The 4,759-nt window shown below is 49.9% G+C and overlaps 1 long non-coding RNA gene across 1 annotated transcript; it reads right to left on the reverse strand.

Moving 5' to 3' along the window:
- Nucleotides 1-3,160: 3,160 nt before the first annotated feature.
- LOC103604432 lies at nt 3,161-3,915 on the reverse strand. Its single transcript, XR_551712.1, has 2 exons — nt 3,745-3,915; nt 3,161-3,277 (listed from the first exon to the last, which is right to left on the reverse strand). It is a non-coding gene; the product is annotated as an uncharacterized LOC103604432 (long non-coding RNA).
- Nucleotides 3,916-4,759: the final 844 nt, after the last annotated feature.

The raw sequence follows: 4,759 nt of genomic DNA on the forward strand, positions 1-4,759 counted from the left end.
CCACTTGAGGCCACCAAAGCCCATGCCCATCCCACCTGCCCCTCCAAGAAACAAATGGATTTGGTGGCCAATACATGCCTCAGAGAGAGAGAGAGGGGCCTGTCCTCTGTGTCCAGAATGGGCCGGGGGGGGGGGACCTTCAACAGCAGATCCATTTATGCCCCTTAACATGTCAGGAAGCTAATGTGACTCTGACCTGTCACGGATTCCTTAAGATGGTGACTCCAAACCAAAGCAAACAAATGCATCTCATCCCACGTCATGCGTGGGCTCCTACAGGGGCTGGCGGGGCCTACACTTGCATGGTCTGGGTTCCTGATCAGGGAGCTGCACAGACTGTCCCTCCTGAGTCTGTGGTCACCTGGGGGACTGCTCCAGGTCACTCTAAAACCACCAGGCATGCTCCAAGACGTGCCTTCCTGCCCTGCGCACAGTAGCTCACCCAGAATATTGGGTGATCGAGCTCAGGAGCACAGTAACTCCCTTCTGGGACCTGGGCCATCCAGGATGTCCAAGCAGCAGCTGTGTCTGCAGGCCAGTGGGACCCTCACCATGTTCCCTGGTGGAAGTTCAATGAAGGTAGAAGGGAACACAACTCCCCACCTGGGCATGGTGAGCAAACCCATCCCAGCCCTCTCAGTTCCAGGCCTGTGTGTTCAGCTGCCAGGCACAGCCCACACCCTTGCCACTGGCTCAGGAGCCTACGGGACAGAGCTGCTGTCCCGTAGGTGGTGCCAGAGCTGTCACTTCTACAGATGGCCCAGGTGATGAACACTGTGGCAGACCCTATGGACTGCATGGCCACACGCTTGCTTTGCAAAGTGGCCTGTGGTCCTGTGTGGTGTGGGTGGGGCCTGACAGGCAGGCCCCTCTGTGCACCTGTGTTTACAGTGTTCAGACTCTGCTCTCAATGTGTGTTAAGTCCAAGGAGGAGGAAGCCTTGCCCCTCCAGGGAAGGAGGGGTTTTACATGACCAATATGCAACCCGTGGCTGGTGGTCTCCAGGGAAAACACCTGCCAAAGGTGAGCACAGGCATCTGCTGCTGCAGGCTGGACACGCCCCTGTCCTGGTCAGGTCGGCCTCCCTGCCCCGTGGCTGCACCACTCCTGAACCAACTGCCCAGGCATCGGCAGCATTAACAGCCTCCCTTCACCCCACTGGGGCTGGAGGAGGACCACGCACACGGCCCCCTGCCCTGGACACAGGAGGAGGCTTTTGCTGTAGCTTCTTCCCATAGCAACCTGCGGCTCATACAGCGTCTCTTCTGAACAGGACCCTTTTGTGACTGGGTCTCAGTTCCATCTTCTGTAAACTAGGATGATGGCATTATTCACTTCGTGGCTGTTTTGGGAGAACAAATGAGCTAATTCATGCTGAGTGCTTTCAACAGTGAATTCCTGATACATAGCAGGTACTTAAAATCCTGCTTTGGCAAATCATTTAATCATGTGAAAATTGTTGCAATAAGACGTTGAATCTAAACCCATGATACCCACTTGTGAAAAATTCAGATGGACGAACAGCCATGCAGGCATGGCCAGGCCTCCTGGGCACCCATGCCACAGGGAAGCAGGTCATCCTGTCTAGTCACCAGGTGTCACTGAACTCTCAGTGCAGCAATACCAGGCAGTGGTCACTCAAGGACAGTGATCTCACCATGGCGAGGATGGAGCCAGCCAATGGGGCCAGTGTGTGTGAACCACAGCCTGTGCACCAGAAAAGAGGAGTTGCTGGAGGAGGGGCCATCACCTGCAATGCTGAGCCAGGAGCCCTCATCTATGACACTGAGGAGACAGGAACCTTCACCTGTGATGCTGAGTCAGGAGCCCTCACCTGTGACACTGAGGAGCCAGGAGCCCTCACCTGCGATGCTGAGTCAGGAGCCCCCACCTATGACACTGAGGAGACAGGAACCTTCACCTGCGATGCTGAGTCAGGAGCCCTCGCCCACATCACTGAGTGGTGCCTCTGGGCCCATCTGTGATTTGTAGTGTGGCTATTTAACTGTGAGTAGGTCAATCTGTGAAGCTTGAACATTTTCTTTCTCTTTTTAAAGAAAATAAGGTGAAAATATCTTTTAGGTTTTTAATTTGTATTCACCTTTTAGAAAAAATTAGTAGACTTTCATATAGTTTTTTAACTTACAGAAAAGCCATAAGAAAGGAAGCAGAAACTGATGTGTATTGCATATTTATATGTTGTTTGTGTGTGTGTGTTGGGTGGCTTGTGTGATCGCATTTACACAGTAGAAGACATGTAACTTTTAAACAGAATTGGATATTGGTCTCAATATTTTTGTGTAAATGGACATGTGAACTTGAAGAAGTGTATGGTTCATTCCTTATTACCTGTCAGCATGCCCTCCTGACATTAAGATCCTGGTGGTTGGGCTGGCCCCATGGCTCACTCGGGAGAGTGCAGTGCTTGATGGTACCAAGGCCACAGGTTTAGGTCCTGTATAGGGATGGCCGGTGCGCTCACTGGCTGAGCATGGTGCAGACGGTGCTGAGCCAAGGGTGGCAATCCCCTTACTGGTCAAAAAAAAAAAAAAAAAGATCCTGGTGCTTCAGGGGAACATACACAGCACTTTAAATGCTAAAGTGGTTTTTCAGATATTAAATAAATCACCCAGGTCACCAGTGGAAACAGTATCTGTAATCACCATCCACCATTTCCTAGGAACCACAGGTTTGTCTCAGCAGAGCTGTTCATGACACATGGAACGGGGGGACTGGCCGTGGACTTGTGAAGCGATTCCCTGAAGTTCTGTGACAGAACAGGGAAACTGGTCATCCCCTGCCCTGCAGCCTGCCGGGGACCAGGAAGGGAAGGCTCGTGGCAGGATCTCTAGTGTCACTGGCTTTAATCAAGCTTTTTGCTGTCATTGTGCACAGATAGGGAGACACATGTGAAGGGGAAAATTTCTCCCCAAAGACTGTTGTCCCAATTCCTGGCCTGCCCTTCATGTTCTCATCACTATGGGCGTCCCCTGGTGAGTCTCAAAGCCACTCCCCTTTGCTGGTCTGAAGGCCAATCCTAACCTACTTAAATATGTTCCAGAACTGAAAGAAAACAGTGGATATACGGGGTGAAAAAAATGAGGATCTTAGCAGAGAAATGAACAATTAAGGAAAGAAATAAAGAATCAAAGAGAAATTCTGGAATTTAAAAGTAAAATATTTGGATTAAACAATTCACTAGATGCTTTTAATAGCAGCTGGAGACAGCAGATAAGAGGCCAGGGAACTTGAAGCCAATCAGCAGAAATTGTCCAAACTGAGTAAAAAAGGAAAACACAGGTAAAAATAGAATGAACAGAGCCTGTCCAGCCAAAATAAGCCACGTTACATAACTGAAAACACAGGAGGAGAGAGGAGAGACAATGGGGCAGGAAAAAAACCCACAACAGGACCAAAATTTCCCTCAGTTGGTGAAAAACATCAAGCCACAGAAGCAAGAAGCTCGGAAAGCTGTAGGAAGACAATGAACAGGCACACGACAGACCCCGTGCGGAAAACCGAAGGTGAAAAAGTCCTCAAAGCAGCCAAGGAAAAGATGATTCCAAACCACGGCTTCAGCGGTGCTGCTGATGCGCAGGACACAAAGCGTCGAGTCCACAAAGCAGCAAAGGAGGAAAGTGAGCACAGAAGGCGGCAACGTGACCACAGTCTTCACCACGGCGGAGCCTCGCGGACACTCTCGGATAAACAGATACAAGGAGAACCTGGAACCCGCTTACTCACCTCGCGAGGACACTGCAGAACCCTCTTCAGGCTGACGGGCGATGACCAGGATGAAACAGCAGACCAGCGACGCCCACCATGACAGGAACGATGGCATGTGCATGACATTAGTCCTCCACCATCTGTAATAATTGAGTGTTGTAATCATTAGAACAACTACTAACCAACAGAAAAACTGGTGAAAAGCCCTGAAAATATATTTCACTCCAAAAAGAAGCAGAATAGAAGGAAAAATAAAACAGGAACATTTGAAAACCAACAGGAGAATGGAAGATATAAAATCAACCATACCAAAGATATAATAAAACGTAAATCACCCAAAGGCTTCAATTATTAGCAATGATTTTCAGACTGGGTAGCAGATCTCACTACAAAAACCCACTTACACGAAGACACAGGAGGTCAAAAGGAAAAGAATGGGGGAGAATATGCTATGTGCTGTGCATTGAATGTCTGCATCCCCGCAATTTCTATGTTGAGCACCGAATTTCCAAGGTGACGGTATTAGGAGGTGATTAGGTCGTGACGGTGGAGCTGTCATGAACAGGATTAGTGCCCTGCAGTAAGGAACGATGACGGACGCTGTCCCTCCCTGCTGTGTAAGGACACAGCAAGAAGAGAAGCTGCCCCTCTGCAAACCAGGGAGCAGGTCTTCCTGCAGCGGCTTACATCCTGCCCTCACCAGAGAGCTGCCTCACTGTTGAGCCAATGCCCTGGCCGGGAGGCATTCAATAAAGGGCCATTCTGATTAGGAGGAAGAGGAGAGGGACGTGGTGAAGAGGCAGCTCCTCCCTGGCCCTGCGGTTCCCTGTTCAGGACAGCTGACCCGGCTCAGGCTGCTCCCACCTCTCCAAGAGCCCCCAGACCTCTGCTTCTACACTTGGCTCCCTGTGTGTCTGTCCCTAGGAATCTTTAATCCAAAACCAAACTGTGGTCTCAATAAAGGAAAAAAACTTCTATCAAGCAGAAGACAGGCTGTCTTGCTTTTCTCCTGGAAAAATATACCCCAATCCAT

The sequence above is a fragment of the Galeopterus variegatus genome, unplaced genomic scaffold (genome assembly GCF_000696425.1).
Source record: "Galeopterus variegatus unplaced genomic scaffold, G_variegatus-3.0.2 Scaffold5140, whole genome shotgun sequence".
In the NCBI taxonomy this organism is placed as follows: Eukaryota; Metazoa; Chordata; class Mammalia; order Dermoptera; family Cynocephalidae; genus Galeopterus; species Galeopterus variegatus.